The sequence below is a fragment of the Triturus cristatus genome, chromosome 2_1 (genome assembly GCF_964204655.1).
Source record: "Triturus cristatus chromosome 2_1, aTriCri1.1, whole genome shotgun sequence".
In the NCBI taxonomy this organism is placed as follows: domain Eukaryota; kingdom Metazoa; phylum Chordata; class Amphibia; order Caudata; family Salamandridae; genus Triturus; species Triturus cristatus.
In genome coordinates this window covers 618897799-618917535 of record NC_140581.1, presented here as the reverse complement: position 1 = coordinate 618917535, position 19737 = coordinate 618897799, and the positions used below count along the sequence as shown (strand labels likewise).

Sequence of the window (19737 nt, the reverse complement as noted above, 5' to 3'; positions counted from 1 at the left end):
TGCCCAACGTCCTTTTGATTGTGCTGCTCATCTGGGAACAAGGGCCAGATGTATGACCCCTATATTTAGTGACTCACAATTAGCGAAAATTAGCATTTCGCAAATTGTGAGTTGTTAAATCTAATGTACGCAGAAAACTGTCCACCAAATTCGGAGTTGGATTGCTATTAGCAATGAAAAAAGTTGCAAGTTGGTAATCAGTCTATAATGGCGACTACAGGTGAAAACTGTGGTCGCAATTAGCGACTGTGGTTGTAAGAAATGTACTATCCCTTCCTGGAACAGGAAGTGGTTGTCTAGGAGGATCCTGATCAGTAGTCAGAACACATTGTAAAGTGCAGCAGCACAGACCTTCACTGCAGGCAGGCTACAAGCATAGCACTGCAATGGTCAGCCAGCATAGTGAGAAGGCAGCAAGGGAGCTCTGTCACAAACTGACGTTTTTGGAGAGGGAATTGAACATCCTGACAAAAGACTGCTGCAAAAATCATGAGCAGCTTTTTGGGTGTGCATCTCATACTGTCCTAGAGTCTGAAAAGAGAAACATTTGGAGGGACATGCAGCAGCACCAATGCTTGGGTGTGGCAGACAGGTCCATCTACAAGATCAAAAAAAGGTGGTATGACCTACACTCTGAGTCCAAGGAGAGAGTGGCATAACGGCTGCTGGGCATCCAGGGAAATGGGGAGGTCCATCTAATGTCCCCCCACCCTCATCTGTGTAAGCAATGGTGGAGAGTACACTGGAGATGGAGGCAGTGTGCCGCTTTGGATCCCTTGTCACGTATGAACCACCAGCCCGCTGAATGCAATATGCCTACTTTATCAAAATCCCTGCCAAAACCCTGCTCTCCATGTGCATGCAACACACCCTCACCCAGAAATACCTAGATGCTCCATTTAGATGATCAGAAGGTCACAGCTGGTGCACTAAGGGAAATGTAGTCAGTGACAAACAGTGCAGTTACAGTCTGACATAAGCTGAACAATATTGTACGGCCACTGAGATAGTGCCTCATGTGTTCATTTTATTCATCTCCTCTTTAGCCACATAGATCCACCTGTGGGAGGGTAAACATAATTTTCCATGAAAACTTTTCACCGAAGGGAATTACAACGCAGCCGTTACAACGACCGCGTTGTAACCACGCTTACCATTACTCCGCAAGACAGAACAATGATTTGCGGAGGGGGGGAGAAGGTGTTGGATTTGAAATCCAACACCTTCCCTACTGCCCGCACAGACTTGAGTTGGAATAGTAAATGATACTATTCCAACATCCAGCGACCCCCTCCGCAAGTCATTGTTATGGCTTATAGGGTAATTCCCTGCGGGGAAAAAGGATGCGTAAAAAAGTGGACTATTCCCATGGAAGGAGAGGAAAGGCCTGATGATGCAGGCGAAGACCAGGGCCAGATGGAGGAAGGGCAGGATGGGGCTACAGTGATTCAGCCAAGTTGTTCCAATGTCCAGGGCGGTGCTGCATCCAGTTCACCACAGGCATCTGCAATTCAGGCCCAGCATCGCACCAGCCAGCCACAATCATACGGAGTCCTGCTACCAGGGTCCGGCACCTGAGTCCAACACATCAAGCATGAAGGCGTCAGCAATCAAGGCTTGGTGCTCACTCCCAGGCAGGATCCAGCAATCAGGCAGTGTTTGGTGGCCCAGAACATGCCATGCTGCAGGCTCAGCGCCTGCAGAAAAAATAAATATAGCTAATTAACAACAAGCTGAGCCAGGGATTTAACAACAGAAGCTATCAGTCAGCTGACAACCAGGCACAGCTAAATGGAAAATGTAATACCCTTACAGGGGCAATTGGGCCAGGTTAAGCAGGATGGAGGCAATGGCCTGGGCAATTGTGAGGCAAGTGCAGGCAACCACCCATGACTCAAAGTGTACCCTGGGCCTGCAGGTTGAGAAGGGCCATGACAATGGTAAGGTTTTGTGAGGCCTGCAACAGATCACTGCAACTGTTGAGGCGATCCAGACTGCCAGCATTACCTTTTGAGCAACTAGAGAGGCAACAGACAGGGAGGTGTCTAGCCGCAGTAGTGTCTCACACATATGCTGTGTAGGAGCAGCAGCCGCCAGCCAGCAATTCCATCTGCCAGATCCCCCATGCCTGATGTAGAGGGAATAAATAACTGCCCACTAACCATGCAGTTGCCCCATTATTGTTTATGTTGGTGGCGGTGTAACCACACAACATGTACATTTATTTCTGTTATGATGTTCATGATGGACCGGTTGTCCAGCAAGATTGTTGTGTGCCCTGAAAATAAAGGGTTATCTTTATTGTGAAATCTACATTTCTTTTTGTCATTTGTAGAGGGTAGTGTTTAAATGGATAGATAGTATCATGTAAGTTATGTCTGGCTATGTGGTTCCTGTGCCTTCTGCCCTCTGCTGCTCTGCTTCTCTCATTCTGCTGTTGGGCAGGTGGGCCAAGGCCATCATCCTCCGAGTCTGATCCAGACACTTCTATGGATAAGTGTCTCCTACTATTATTGTTGTGGAGTATGGCATAGATTGCCACAATTTTGCACACAGTCTCAGGCGCATACTGCAAGGCTCCACCACTCTTGTGAAGGCACTGAAAGCGCAATTTGAGGAGGCCAATTGTGCACTTAATCATGGACCTGCTTGGCCTATGTGCCATGTTGTAATACCGTTCATGTGGGTTGTTGGGAGACAGGTAGGGTGTGAGGATCCATGGCCACAGGGCATGCACACTGTCACCTTGTGAGATGCATATAAGCGTGAGACAACATACAGGAGAGTAATGATTGGCAAATACATTGTAAAGTGGACATGACATTCCAGTACCTAGTACGTATCCGTCATCAAAATGCCCTCTTTCTAGTCCATGTGGGTGTCACGGGTGCTCCCTGGAAACCTGGCCATAATGTCTGTGATTATGTTGAATGCGTTGTGGACAACTTGAATGTTGAGGGAATGGGTGTTTTTGCAGTTCTGGAATATGTATTCCTGGGAAGATGGAGGACATATGGGCCCAGTCTATGCACCCGATGACCTGTGGAAATCTAGCTATCGGGTAGAATGGCATTTTTGTATTTTGCTGTTCCACTTCATCGGCAGGTAGATGTATTGGTGTATGTGGCGGGGCATGGCCTCTAGGTAATTGCAAAAGAAGCATGAAAGTGCACTCTGTGAATCCCCTCTGGCCACTGCTATGACATCGTGGTAACCACAAATGGGCAATAAATGGAGGGAACACAACACCTGGACATGGGTGGAGATAGCATTGCTGCACTGCATACTGCTTAGTAGGTTTAGCTTTAAGGTAGCTATTATCTCTAGAATCACATTGAGACTCAGTCTGTATTGCTCATAAATCTCTTCCTCTGTCTTTTCAAACAGTGTCACCCAGACTATTAATATCCATTCCTGTCTCCGCCTCCTCTGCTGGACAGTCAGAATCCACATCCTTTTCACTATCACTTACAGAGCAGTTATTGTTAAAAGCTCTTTCATCCATTCTGAGGCTGTTTTTATAGGTTGGGCCCTTACCACCAGTTTTGAATTGGTGGTAAACTGCATGGGCAAACAGGCCATTTTGCGACTATTCACAATTTGCGACTCACTTGTACATGCTGGTTTGCAAATCGCCATTAGGAACTCTCTAACCGTGACTCGCAAAATCCACTCTACATTTTTTTAAAGTCGCAGATAGGTTGCATTGGTATTGTGGATTTGCAAATGTTTGTCGTTCATCGTGTACAGCCGCTTGTTTATTTACACACCGAATTGCAACCGAATTGCGACTCACAAAACAGTCATACATATGGCCCTAGAATAGTTTCTGATTTTGCATACTCTGGATAACTTTGCACTTGAGAGCGTTTATGGCATTAACTCTGTACGGCCTATTTTTGAATCTTGTAATAAAGTCCTTCATAATTTTTACTTGATCTAGAACTCAATTACTGAGTGGGCCCCATTACATCTTTGAACTGTTTTCCTGAGCTAATGGATGTTTAGGGGGTGCCTTAACGTGCAATTTAATCTGTGGGAGAACTGGATGAGGTAACATTTTGGGGCATCTAAATTTTGGGTTACGGTTTTGCTCACACAGCTGCGCACAGGACATGCATCTGGTTCGGCTTGACATAAGGCTCTGCTTTAGTACTTTGGATCCAGAAGGGCCATGAAAAAGCATGGCGGTGCCCAAGAGATGCAAGGAGGAGCAGTCAAAAATCAAAGTGTATTTGATGCTGTTTTCGATTCTGAGGCCCACTTTAACTTTGATTTTGCACCGGGGTTGATCACATTTGCTACCCAGCCCGGATGCAAAATCAAATTGGGTATTTACTAAGCCATGCAAAGCCAATGTGGGTGGTTACTTGTAAATCTGGGTTTGCACCAAAATTATATGCCTACCCAACAAAGGCATAAAAAGAAAAAATATCTTTATTTTTGTCCCTTGCTTACAGTGAGAAGTTGGACTGGTATATGCTATCCCCTTATTATAGTCGGCACCCTGCACTAATCCAAACAACCCTTATGGTGATTTAAGATGCCAAAGATAACCTTAGAAAGCTATCCAAGTGGTAGCTGTGGAGAGCAGCCTTCAGGCTTAGTCTTGAAGGAATGTTAAGCAGCTTGTTTTACCAGAATGGAATCTTATAGTATTGGTTAAATGAAAGGAGAACCACACAGTAGTTATAAAAATATGTATTTATTAATATAACACTATCTAGTATGTCACAGTATCTCCTACACAGAGATAATCACAAAGCACACAATACTTAGGCACAGAATTGACAGTAAATAGCACTAATACACCGTGGGCCCCAGGGGGGACCAAACCATATACTGAAATAGTGGTATAAAAACCACAACTCGAGTCAAGACAGTGTCTAGTGGTTGTAGAATCGCTGGGACCCCAAGGAACCACCCAAGGTGAGTAAGTAGGGACCCCATGGAGGACGGGTGCAGTGTGGAAACACGATTGCGTGCTCCGTACAAATCTATGGGAAAATCGCAGTTGAAATTTTAGAGTTTATAGACCCTTCCCAGTGGACTTCGAAGAAACCCTGTGGAAGTTAGGAGGTTGGAGGGCCACCCCACCCGTGGATATCGAGGTACCCAAGTTACCTATCCGAGGGAAGCCGGGTGCAAAGGTCTGAAGTGGCGTCTGAAACCGCTGTTGAACACAATGGAGGACTTGAAAGCAGAGGGGACAGAGTCTGGGTCACTCGGGAGTGACCAGGGGCTCGGTAAACGAATGCCCACCCATGTCAGGTGCTTCAAGTGCGTTGATGGAGTTCTTGACTCTGCAGCTACAGGGACAAGGAGACGTTGAAGATGACCAGGAGCCAGATACAAGCTGTCCCACAAAGGATGTCAAGTGCTGCAGGGTCGGTGTCCAGCGGGAGCACCAACAAGCCTTTCCATTAGCAACCCATGCAGAAGGTCAAGGATGGTTACGGTTTGGATCAGCAAGGTCCAGGAGACCCACCAAACATAGGGTAGTCAGGGCAGGGCTGGAGGAATCAGGGGAGCCCAAGAAAAACAAAGTTGACCCTCAAGTGGACCCACTGGCTGTAGACACAGGAGTTGCAAGAAGACTTCAAGCACTTTCACCAAACAGCAGCCCATGGAGCACCCAGTGCAAGGAGGCGGGAGTTCTTGGTTGGAAATGGTGCCATAGGTTGGGGATTCTCGGAGCCCGATGCACTTGTTCGGGAAATGCCAACAGGCATATGCACTTCTAAATGTACACGGTGCACAGGGGTTCGGGCATTAAAATCCCCACATGGGATTCTGACCTTGGTGATAGGGCAGCTCAGACCTCAAGGGACGTAAAAGCCCACCTCCTGTGCTGTTGAAACCTTTGGAGACCATAGGAGCTCAGGTTCAGCAGACTGGACAGCAGTGTTGTGGTGCCTGCGAAAGCAGAGGAGTGACTCCTTCCCTCCAACGCAGATATCTTCAGTTGTCCTTGATGCTCCACAGGCCCTGCACTGATCCTCTATGGTGCAGGGGCTCAGACGATGCTTCAGACTGAGAGGGAGATGAAGTCAGGCCCAAACATAGTCCAGCGAGTGTCCAGACGGTCAAAGTTCAGTGGTTTCTGGTTCAGAATCTTGTCCATGTCGAATCTAGGGCCCTACAGCCAGGTAAGCCCTTTTTTACCCATGGGAGGGAGTTGGACAGATTCAGGGGACCCTCCCAGGGGAGGGTCTGGACAGTGGGGAGGTTACTCCCATGTCCTTTGTCCAGTTTCACGCCAGATCAGGAGTCAAAGGCTCCCAGGACTGGTTTGAACTGGACTATGCAAAGGGGCACCTAATGTGCCCCTCATGCAGACTTTTGGTTGCTGGCAATCGCACCCACCCAGCCCTAACACCCTTAATCCTGTCTGGGAGGTGGTCACACCTCCCTGTGACAGGATGCCTATTGTTCTGCCTTGCCCTGCTCGAGCTCGGCTCAGCAGCAGGATGGCAGAAAAGTGTCTCTGGTCGGCAGCAACCATTTTGTGCTGCCCAGGACTAGAAGTCTGGTACCAGGAACACTGGGGAACCAACGAAGCTCGCTTATGAGGGGTGGAATCATACCTCCCACTCCAGTGCCTTAATGTGCAATTTAATCTGTGGGAGAACTGGATGAGGTAACATTTTGGGGCATCTAAATTTTGGGTTACGGTTTTGCTCTCACAGCTGCGCACGGGACATGCATTTGGTTCGGCATGACATCAAGTTCTGCTTTAGTACTTTGGATCAAGAAGGGCCATGAAAACACATGGCGGTGCCCAAGAGATGCAAGGAGGAGCAGTCAAAAATCAAAGTGTATTTGATGCGGTTTTCGATTCTAAGGCCCAGTTTAACTTTGATTTTACACCGGAGTTGATCACATTTGCTACTCAGCTACAGCTTCGGATACAGAATCAAATTGGGTATTTACCAAGCGATGCAAAGCCAATTTGGGTGGTTTAGTGAATACAATGTAACACTGAGTTACTTCGCATTCAGTAGGAGATACATGGGCTGAGTATAGACATTCCCATGCATCCATCCATGTATATCGCAGCAAACCCAGATGTACAAATACTTGTAAATCTGGGTTTGCACCAAAACTATATGCCAACCTAACAAAGGCATAACAAGAAAAAATATCTTTATTTTTGTCCCTTGCTTACAGTGAGAAGTTGGACTGGTATATGCTATCCCCTTATTAAAGTCGGCACCATGCACTAGTCCAAACAACCCTTAGGGTGATTTAAGAGGCCAAAGATAACCTTAGAAAGCTATCCAAGTGGTAGCTGTAGAGAGCAGTCATCAGGTTTAGTATTTAATCATACCCCGCTGTGGGGGTATGATTCCACAATGTTTGACACCAAACACGATAGGGTTAGTTTCATCCGTTTTAGAGTTGGTCATCACGTGGTCGCATAATGCAACTCTATATGTAGTAAAAGGCTGATGCACTGACAATCTGGGGGAATGGACTCCGTAAGCTGAGGGGTGTTCTGCTCATGCAGTGGCACCCTCTCCCTTAGAACCAAGCACTCTTCCCTCAGGATTACAAAGGCCTGCTAGACGGGTGACTAGGTGTAGTGATCCTTAGACATAGTATACCTATATCTTAAGTAAGTGGTGCATGCACCAACTTACACAGGCTGCAAAGGGAGGCCTGTTGGTTCCATTTTGCAAGGCCTCTCATGGGTGGCATAATACATGCTTCAGCCCATGGGAGGCCTCGGGGGTACCTATGCCCTGGGTACATGGGTACCATATAGTAGGGACTGACAAGGGTACCCCAGTAAGCAATCTGGAGTGTACTAAAGTACATAACATAACAGTTTAGGGAGAAAGCAGATAGACTGGTGTCCTGATTAGCAGGATCTCAGTCAGGTGAGTTCAAAACCAACTTAGCACCAGGCAAATAGTGGGGGTACACATGCAGAAGGATCCTACCTTACTACACTTACTCTTTCAATTTGTGCTGCATTTTAGAAAAAGGAATACGCCTTTCAAGGATCTTTTTTATGTAGCATAAAAACAATCCTGTCCCTAACACAGGCACCCTTGCGCTATGGTAAAAGGGTGCCTGCATTAGTGCTAGGCATCAAACAGTGCGCCAGCACAAAGAGAGCAGAAATGCTCCACATCTATGTAAATATGAGCATTTCTGCTCTCTCTCTTTCTTCACGCAACGTGGTGTAACAAGTTCTCTCGCTGTGCCACTTAGCGTGGAATAATAATAAATGTGCCCCTGACTACATATGTTCTAATTTGTGGCCAGTGGCCAATGTATACTGCAAGCAACTGTACGAGGCATTAGTGCACAACCTTCCATGTGTCCAGTGCCCGCTGGGCCAGCTTGAGATCTTGCACAAGAGTACCTGTCCTCAGTGCTCACTAAGCAAAGCTATGCCCAGAGATTATTACAGTCAGGGATTTGACTACAGTTTATGTCTGAATTGCATTAGATGTGAATTTAAGCAGCGCTGTGATACCATTTTGAACCACAATTAGTGATGATGATTCATTTTTAGGATGTTGGATCCTACTAATATTGTCCTTTCAGTAGTGGTATCAAAACCCTTATTTCACGAAAAAACTGTGTCATAAATATGTATTGCTTTCCAGAAATCACATTAGCTCTGCAAATTACAATTTTCAACAAATAAAACTGCAAATTTTAAATTACCACAGCATCAAACAGTATTATGTAGTCCACTTTTCAATGTGCATTTTTTTGCTTCAGCAACATGCAGCATTTCAAATGCAGAACAGACAATTTCTCGAGTTATGGTGACATTTATAAATCTCTCTACCTTATGGTTGGGTATCAAGCCAAGAAGACCTCAAGAATCAATTTAGAACGAGAGATGTGCAAACGTTACCTCTGTAGTTTTGCATCATTCGACCTTATTTCCTACACTTGGAAGTCCTGGAACATCCAGATGCAGGGAACGGATTTCTCTGCTGTCAGTCAGAAATGATTTCCCCTTCTTTGCGATATGTTTTCATCAGAACCATTAAGATACGTTTGACTCATTGCATGATTGAGGTTCGGGCATTATTTGCAATATCTTGAGAAACAGGAGTGCAGAAAGCCTTCCTGCTGCACTGCTGGATGTCGAAAGAAAAGGGCAGTAATGCTTCGTATCTACAAGATATGACGCATTCCTGTCATTTTTCCCTGTGCTGGCACTCATTGGGCTGCCATATGCCAATGCAGGCACCCTTGCACTATGGTGCAAGGGTGTCTGCATTGTAGGGCTGATTGATTTTGTCCTGGAATGGACTTCTTCATGCACTTAAACAATCACAAGAGGTGTTTTCCTCATTCTATGTATGCTTCAGATTGGAGAACAGAGAAAAGGGAAAAACAAGGAGAAATAAAGGTATTTCTCCTTGTTGCCAAGGTGGGACTGGCCGTTAAGGGCACCAGGTGTTTTCCTGGTGGGCCGGAAGGGTGGGGGCCGGTCCTGGACCGGTTGGGGGGGGCTTTGTTACTGGGGGACGGATTTGCAGCAGTGCTGTAATATCGGACCCCGTACCAAAAGCAGCAGCAGTGTTTCCCACCGGAAACTAATGGGGCCAGTCCTACTCAATTGCCAGGGCTGGTTTGCGTTCTCAGTCTGACCCAGCTTGTTGCACCTCCCTTAGCCTCCCCGGGGAGGTGTAGGAATCTGACTCATTCCCAGGTTTATGAAACCTTGGAAATCTGGGAATGTTTCAAGTCCCCCCATGGATGTTGCAGGGGAACACCAACAGCAATACCCATAAAAGGAGCCCTTCAAGCAGAGTAATGTGTGAAAGGTGGCCATATTACAAGGCCATGAAAAGCCATGAAGGGTGGCTTTACGTGGCCTTGTAAATATGGGCAGGCATACTGCGCCGCCAGTGCATCCAAAAAAGTGACACACCAGCAGTGTACTGGGCTTGTAAATAAGCTTATCTGTGAGGAAGGGGTCCTGCTTCCCACAGGTCCCTTTTTGGTGTTTCTTTATTTTAGTTTCATAAATCTATTCCAGCTTAGTACTTCTAAAGAATGGGGAGGTTTAAGACATGTTTACAAGTGCTGCACAATGAAATGTAAATAAAATGTTTTGATTTGATTAGTTTGTTCTGTTGCTAAAATATTCCACTTATTAACTGTTCGTAACTCTGCAGAAAGGTTTTCAATGGGTTTTAGGAGGACAGTAGGTGCAGAGTACCAATATCTCCGAGGTACTGGAATATTTCATTTAAGTTGCTTTGAAAAACTATATAATAATGATAAACACAATCAGAATGATCACCAATATTCCATATCTTCATTCATTGCATTTGACAGGAATAGTATTGCATTGTAATGAGTTGAAAACAGAACCATAACTGATGCACATTTATATTTATTTCATAATTGTAGGCGCATTTATATTTAATTTCCTGGGAAGGCAAATTTATGTTCAGGTTGCTTATGTAATTTCACTATTGTTTAATATTCCCTCTTTTTTAGACTTCAATTTGGTCTTGTGTTGCAGTGGTGTATCAAAGGATAGCTGCTGAACCATTGTGGATGGGTGACAGATGTGATGTCAGCTTCCATCTCAGCTGACTACACCTCTGCAAAGCTGGCTTGTCAGAAGGATTTGTGGCGCCCAGGTTAAAAGCTGATTCTGGGACCATTCTTGTTTTCTCCCAAAATGTTTTCAAGCATCTAAGGCAAATGCTGCTTTTTAAAAGTATGTAGTGACAGTCACTGTTTAGGAGTTGAGTGTTTTAAGACTCATACTAGGTTGAGAGTTCATGTTGGAATATTATGGGAACAGGATTAGTAAAATTAGATTGTTAAAACAATTTGGGCAAGGATCAAAATGTACTAAGAAATATGGAAATTTTATAACACTGCTATGTTTATGAAAAGATGGACGGACTAGGACTAATGCAGTCAAATGTTGTTCAACACTATAATTCAGTGTTCCTGGATGAGTAATTGACTCTGACCCTAGCTAACCAGCCCTTCAGAATCGGTTCTACGCCATCATATTGGCAACAAAAACATTGTGATACTTAAATATTGCAATAAATATGGAGACAAAAATAATGTGGTCCAGAATATTATCAACAAATGGGTAGGTATATAATTTAAAAATATCAATTATATTATATGAAATTATATTTAATTACATTTAGATATTAAAGTTTAACCTAATAACAGGGATAATATATAGTAAATTAAAAAAAAAATAACATACAATTTTAGAAAATTAAAACATTTGTCAAACAATTAATAAAAAATAACTTACATAAAAATGTTTAATATTAACTGTGAGAAAAAACAATACATATGTAATAAAAACATATAACAGATTGTATTGAAAAACGAAATTAAAAAAGGATATTACATTTTTTTATTTTATAAATAATTAAAAAATATTTAAAAATAATATACAACATTTAAAAAACATAATTTACTAATCCCACTCTGATGTAAGCAACAGTAGGGAACATTTTGGACATTTGGAGGGTCCCTGGCCAATCTGAGCAACAGTAGGCAAAGTGATGAACTTTGGAGGGTCACACTTTCTGTTCTCACTCCAATCCGAGCAACAGTATGGAACGTGTTGGAGTTTGAAGGGTTCAGAGTTACACTTCCCTCTCCAACATAGGCAAAAATAGGGAACATTTAAGGCTTTGGGGGCTGGGAGGGGTCATTTTTTGTATTTCCACTCCCACCATTGTAACAGTAGGGAAAGTGTTGGACTTTGGAGGGGAAAGGTTAACTATTCCCACTCCAATCCAACCAACAGTAGGAAAAGAGGACTTTGGAGAGGCCAGATTGACTATTCCTATTGCAATCTGAGCAACAGTAGGTAAAGTGTTGGACTTTGAAGGGGTCAGAATTTCAACTACCCCTACAATGTAAGCAGGGGTAGGTAAATTGTTGGACTTTGGAAGGCTTAGGTTTACTATTCCCACTCCTATTTGTCTTTCAATAAAACATTCAAATGTAGACAAACAATAAAAATATTTTTAAACTAATGTAATAATTAAATATAACATTAAAATTAAAATGAATTGAAAAATCAGAATTACATAAAATAAAAAGACATTTTCCACTAAAAAACTTCCTGCCCTAGTAAACTAAAAAGCAAAGATGTGCAAACAATTAAAATACTAAAACACCTAATATTACAAAAATAAAAAATATGAATATTACATAAATTAATAAATAAAACAGTAGCAATTTGTAACTTTATTTAATATAGAAGTAATTCATATGATTTGATGAATAAACAAATGAACCAATTAACAATTATTCAACAATTATCAATGGATTAATTTAGATAATTATTATCAATTCAATGATTAAATTACATGATTAATAAACTATCAATTAAAAATAATATTTTACATGCTAAAAAACTTCTCACCGTATTTCCCTACAAGACTACAAACTCATTACTAAAATAACAATTTCGAAATTAAATATAAAACATATATAACCATAAAAAACTATATAAAACAAATTAAACACAAATATAATTACAATAATATTTTAAGTTATCAAAATAAAGTAATGATATTGTATGTAACTACATTAAAGAAAACAATATTATATACAACAAAATCTAAAAATACCAAATCAAGTACCAAAAAAAAGTTATTTTTTAGCTTTGAGATTAGGGGCATCATTAGGATGGCACGTGGACTTTGTCCGCCCGCCATCGTGTCATGGAATGGGACCGCCCGCAATTGGTGCGGGGGTCCCATAGGTGAAATTAGGATGCGCTCGCCACACTGGCGGGCGCATCCTGCATTCCTGACATTGCAGCGGACAGTGCTCTCAGCACCTCCTGCCGCAATGCCAAGAAGGCATGTCGTGCAGTTCCATGCACAACGTGGCAGGCACCGTGTGGTGCCTGCCATGTTGTGCATGGAACTGCAGGGGGGTACCATAGGTACCCCCCATGTGCACCCCCCACCCCCCAAAATCCTTGGGGGCCCGCTACAGGCCCCCAATATCAATCACCACCTGCCTTTGCCACGGAAAGGCAGGTCACCGCCTGCATTGTAATATGGATGGCAGTGTCTACCAGACACCGCCACCATATAAAATGCTTTTCCGCCCGGTAGGCCATCGGGCGGATTGCCTACTGGCGGAAAACCGGCGGACGGTCTTCCCATCCGCCGGGGTCCCCCCCGCCATGGTAATGTGGTGGGGGAATTTCAATGTGTGTGGTGATTTTTAGCTGGCAGATCGCCACTGCCATACGGGCGGTGGCGATCCGCCCGCTATGCTAATTGACCCCTAAGTTTCAGAATATTTCTGACTTTATGACACTTTACCCACAATATTTGTGATGCACAATATATTTTCAACTATTATTTTGGTCAAACACTTTAGAGACATCATCTGTAACAAAACACCAAAAAAATATTAGCAGTATTCATAGTAAACTAGGGCACAGAAATCACAGCCCTTCACTTGGAATATAAATACAATAATAATAATTTATAATAGAAAAGTTATCAAAATAATCAGTAATGATATTTTATGTAACTATATTAAAGTAAACAATATTATATACAACTAAATCGAGAAATACTAAATCAAGTACCTAAAAAAAGTTATTTTTAGCTTTGAGATTAAGTCCCACGATGTTTCTGACTTCATGACACTTTAACCACGATAATTATGATGCACAATATTTTTTCAACTATTATTTTGGTCAAACACTTTAGAGACATCATCTGTAACAAAACAAAAAAAATAATCAGCAGTATTCATAGTAAACTAGCGCACAGAAATCACAGCCCTTTGCTGTCACATACAGTTATCTGTCCTTGTGAGCAAATAGGTGACAGCCAAAAGCAAAACTGTGCTTTTGTCTCTATGATCTCCAGACTTCAGGGCTGGTACACTGTTTGAGCCAAGTCTAATTTTAGACTGCAACATAGATGCTAAATTATCCTTTTGACTGTGTTTGACATTTACACGTTTTCAGTATACCTATATGTGACCTTGACACTTTTTACATGCTTATGTATGATATGTCAGTGTTGTAGGTGTGACACTATGGGGCTTATTTCGATGTCGGTCAGAGTTGCCTCTTACCCAACACAGTGGCACTTTTGGGACTGACCGACCTCCAGTTGGCTGTTCCGACCACCTGATTACGATGCAACCGAATACTGTTTGGTCGCATACTCCCTTTTCTCTGTGGGAGCTTGTGTAACAACCATAAACTGGCTGTAATACAGGCTCCAATAGAGAAATGGTAGTGTTTGTAAAACCCTGCATCCTGTGGCAGGCACCCCATGGTACATGTTACACAGTGCAGGTATTTACAGGGGGTTACCCTAGGTACCCCCTTGACCACCAACCATAGGCCACAGAGGCAAGAGGGCACTGCTAGGGGCGGTTTCCAACAGCCTTTTCGTGTTGGAAAGGCTGGCACAGGAAAGCTGTTGGAAACATTGTAATCCCAACAGCGGAAACACCATCCATGGGGGATTACGGTGCAGTCCCCACCGGCTGGATTAGTCCGGTCAAAAACGTATCAGCATGACCAGCTGGTTTACGTTCCAACTGCTGACATCGTAATCGGGCGGTTGGACCAAAAACCGACCTTGACGGTTGTAAAGCCTCCAACCGCGGTCCGAAGGCTTCCGACTAACGGTTGGAGGATTTCCGACCGACATTGTAATCGGCCTGGATGAGTGAACTTTTACTACAAATACACAAAAAAGTAACATCAATATAATGAGTTAAGTTTCACAGTATTTTCTGGAGTTAGTTTAAGACAACAAAACTATTCCTAAGGTTAATCAGATTTTGCAGGCATTTGCTTCTTAGAGTTGAGCTTTAGCTCAGGTTTCACAAAGCTTGCAGACTCAGGCCTCGGAGAACACAGCCATAGCTCAAATTGCACAGATCTGACTGCCTGCATCATTCGACAGTAATACTCTTAAAGAATGCAATGTTTCAAGTTCATAGCTGGATAAACTTAAGAGATCAACCAAGTAGCCCCAGATCAAACTATTTGACACCAAAAGGTTGAGAACTGTTCACTTAAAGTACAGGGCATGAATAGTCTTTTAACTCTCCACCCCACTAACGCCAGATGTATGAAGCACAAATGGACCTATTCACAGAAGGAGACAATTTGCCATAGTAAAAACGCCTTTTCTTATGTACAAACGAAGAATTGTGATTCAGTAACAGGGTACTAAATCACAATTTGGGTTTGCTACCCAATACCAATTCTGTATTTGGAAGGGGCATGTTCAGGGCATCTCTTCCAAATACAGAATTGTAGAGGAATGTATAATGACAAAATTCTGGTCACCAAACATTAATATTTTGCAACCTCCTCAAAGGAGGTGGAAAGACATTTGCAAACAGAAGTGGTCCTCATGGGACCCCTTCACCTTTGTGCATGCTAAAAATAATGGGGCTTATTTACAAGTCCCTTACGCTGCCGGTGCATCACTTTAAATATGGGAAAAAGTGATGCACTGTGGTGCAAGGGACTTGTAAATAAGCCCCAATGTTTTTTAAGAGAAAGCAATGGTCCGAATGACCACTGCCTTCTCTTATAAAATGTTAGTTTAACTTTTCTTTTTTTGTAACATGTCCCATGGGTTGCCTATTTTCTAAAAAAAGATTATTTTATTTAAAAGCAGTCACAGCCGTAATGGTCTGCTAACCTCAACAGAGCCAATAAATCGGTACTCCACAGATTACAAATGGTCCAACATGCAGCGGCCCGCCTAGTATTACGTTGGCCACGTAAGTCATCAGCCTCAGTAGCACTGAACACGCTTCATTGGCTACCAATCGGCAAAAGGATTCTTTTTAAGATCCTTTTAATCACCTTTAGGGCTTTTCAACTTCAAGGACCCAAATACTTATGTAATGGCTTCAGACGTTACCATCCGGCACGTTGCCTACGGTCTGTGGGTCAGAATCTGCTTGTAATCCCCAGATTCAAGCTAGCAACCAAAGGCGGCAAATCCCTCTTTGTGTTGGGTGCCAAGGCTTGGAATAAGCTTCCTTTTTCCTTACGATCCTTGTCTCATGAAACTCAGTTTAGGAGGGCATTAAAAACATGGGTATTTTCTCTTTCCGACGCAGCTTGTGCAGCAATGGTGTAAATGTGTAGTGTTTAGCGTAAACTGTGTCTATTCCCTCCAACTCTTCCATCTGGGTTGGGTGAGCGCCAAGATACTCCCTGGAGTGATAGCAGCGCTATAGAAATACATTTTACATTACATTACATTACATTACATCTCTGTGACGGTTGCAATTCCTGAGGGGGTCACAACTTGCGACCTACTTCATTAATATTCATGATGTAGGGCAAATTGTGACCCACAAGTATTTACATGGGTCAGTTTGCAACAAAAAAACACTTGTCACAAAAATACTATCACAAATTGAGACCAGTATTTCGTGACTAGTTCTAGATACATCTGACACTAGTTCTCTCATGCATCATTAGGTATTTCAGACAATTCCCCTGAATAATTTTAACATCTTACATAATAGTTTGGACTTGATGTGGTAGGTTAGCTGAAAGTTGTTTGTGGCCCAACTGTTCATGCCAAGTCAAACTCAACAGCTTTCACTCTAAGTGAAGCTTCCATCCCTACCCCCATGAGAGAATGTATAAGCAGCAGGATATGACCTTTGCAATACCTTCCCACTTCCGATGCTGTATCATTCCAACCAAGTCCAGCCCATTCACTGTGCAAAGCAGAGAGCAAGACAATTGCATTCCTTGCATTGCTTGGGATGAAGTATTATTAGTCCCCAATATGCAGGCCACCAGACTTTGAGGCTCTGCAGGTACAAGACATCCAGGCACGTTGGAGTTATTTCTCCTCAGCACTCTGGCTTTCGATGTGTTACAGATCATGCTGCAGGATGAGACCCTGCTCTAAATGCTACTGCACATTCCTGGGTTAAGGACATGCTTCTTGAAATCATAGGTGTCAGCACTAAGACTTAACTTTGCTACCCCTTGCACATTTTTGTAAATCGGTGTCCATGACCAAAACACACTACGCAGCACTTTGTTGCAAAACTGGCTGATTTAAATGATGTGAGCCCAAGCATTTATAAATTAACTACAATTGGAAAATGTATTGCATCTCAGTTGCAGGAATGTGCATAAAAAATGCAAATGCTTACTTAAATCAATCAATTAGGGAAATGGGATTTGTAGAGCACTGCTTATCACCAGAGAGGGTATCTAGGTGCTGGAGGTTTCTGCTGCTGGGTGGAGTCAGTCAAACATCCAGGTTTTCAGACTTTCTGAATTCCTCCAGGGAGGGGGAGGTCTGGAGGTGGAGGAGGAGAGGTAAGCTGTTTCAAATCTGGGCGGCCAGGCAGGAGAAAGAGCGACTGCCGCTCTTGCTTTAGTGGATGTGGGGGTTTAGGTGAGGGAGAGGGAGGTGGAGTACAGCTGTCTGGGGGGCTGATGGAAGTTCACACAGTGATTGATGTAGGCTGGTCCCTGATTCTGCTGGGTATTGGAGGTTACCATCTTGAACTGGCACCTCTTGTGGATGGGAAGCCAGTGGAGTTTCCTGAGGAGTGGGGGTATGTGGGCCCATATGGGGTGATAGAAGACGAGTCTGGCTGCTGCTTTTCAAATGGTTTGTAGTCTCTTTAGCAGGTGTGAGGCGGCTGGTAATGGGGCTATCAGTGGCAGTGCTTCTGGTGCTGGCTAGGAGCCACTTGCAGACTTTCTGGAGCATGCAGAGAGTAAGGAAGCATGCTGAGGATACTGCTTTGATCTGGTTTTTCATGGTGAGTTTGCTGTCCAGTATGATGCAGAGGTTCCTGTCGTTTTCTGTGGGAATGGGTGAGAGTTCGAGTTTTCCTGGCCACAAGGAGTAGTCACATGGGGATGTATTGCTCCATTTTGTCAGTTTTGAGTTTGAGGCAGTTGGTTTGCATCCAGCTGGAGATGCTGTTTATGCATAGGAGGAAGTTGGCCTTGGTAGTGGAGGGGTCTGCGGACAGAGAGACGATAACTTGGGTGTCAGCTGCATATGATTTGAGGTGCAGACCATAGGTCCTGACCATGTTTGTCAGTTGGACTGAGGGAGGACTCTTGGGGCAGTCAACGACCTACAACCTAAAGAATACAAGGGGCTAATTTATTCAAAATCTGCATGAAGTTATATTTAGTCACAGCTGACCTGCTATGTCGGAACTTGAGGTTTTTTAGCTTTTTATTTGAGTCCTTTGAATTCAAAGTGCTGTGCATTTTGATGATTTTAAGGCACTCTTTTAATTAGCAATGGATTATGGTAATTGTTGCCTAATCATGTTTTTTTTCTTTCCTTGGGCAGTCGAGTAGTTCTGAATTACTTGGAAAAATTTGAACAGTGAGAAGTAATATCCACCTTGTTATCAGCATTATAAACCACAGTACTGCAGAGACACCATGGGCCTCATTTACAATATTTTGGCATAGGGCAGCACCGCAAGCCTTCCCGCTGTGCTGCCCTACACCAAAATAAAGGTCAGGAATGCACCGTATCTATCAGATACAACGAGTTCCTGTCCCCTTTCTCTGTGCTGGTGCTCTATTGGCTGCCTTGCTCCAATGCAGGCACCCTTGTACCATGCTGCAAAGGTGTCTGCGTTGAATAGACACCATCCTGTACAAAAGCAATCAACTGAAACTATTTCCTCTTTCAATATGTGCTGCTCAATGCAGCACACATAGAAAGAAGAACAAACTAGGAGGAATAAAGTTATTTCTCTTTGTTGCACCTCCCCTGGGGAGGCGTAGGTTTTTGACGTATTCCCAGGTTTACAGCCCGTTGCAAATCTGGGAATGTGGCAAATGTTATGGGTGTCATGTGGAAACACTCACTGTAATGCCCATGGTATGCCTCTCCATCGTAGTGTGAGGCAACGCAGTGCCATGAAAAGCCATGCAAAGTGGCTTTACGTGGCCTTGCAGATATGGCTAAGCACTGTGCACCTCTGGAACATCACAACAATTGACTATGGCCCATCAGGGGTCGCTGGGCCAAAACCGGCAGCATGACTGGCGCAGAACGCGTTCCAGGCGCAGACGGGCTTGCCGTCAGCACGCAGGCGGCGCACACACTGCGTGCCCTGGTTTCGCCCATTTTAAATAGAGATCAGCAACAAGAGAGGCTAGACCGTCACCTTCCCAAGATGGCGGTCAGCCAGAAGTGAGTCAAGCACTGCTCTAAACATCCCAGCTCTCTCTGCAACAAATGGAAAGCCGGCGGCGGACCGGAGAGCCGAACCCACACCAGATAGACTGCAGCTACCAACTGCTGCATGAGTGCAAAAATTCAATATATGATGAAGAGATGGAAGTAAAAATTTAGAAATAGTTAAAAATATTTTAAGATAACAATTGAGTGTGAGTGCAGTAATATCCTAATAGTTCTTTGCTTCCCAAACAGTAAGATCAAGGCTAACCCAAGTGGTGCAGAGCTTACTTTATGTGTCCACTGTGCACCCGGGTTTCACCCATTTTAAATAAAGATCAGCAGCAAGAGAGGCTAGACCATCACCTCCCCAAGATGACTGTCAGCTGGAAGTGAGTCAAGCACTGCTCTAAATGTCCCAGCTCTCCTTCAACAAACGGAAAACCGGCGGCGGACCGGCGAGCCGAACCCACATCAGATAGACTGCAGCAACCAACCGCTGCGTGAGAGCAAAAATTCAATTTATGATGAAGAGATGGCAGTAAAAATACAAAAACAA

At 43.7% G+C, this 19737-nt stretch overlaps 1 pseudogene; it reads left to right on the top strand.

Moving 5' to 3' along the window:
• The first annotated feature begins 1840 nt into the window (after nucleotides 1–1840).
• The window catches only part of LOC146865690 (zinc finger protein 821 pseudogene), a 28336-nt pseudogene continuing 10439 nt past the window's right edge, over nucleotides 1841–19737 (top strand).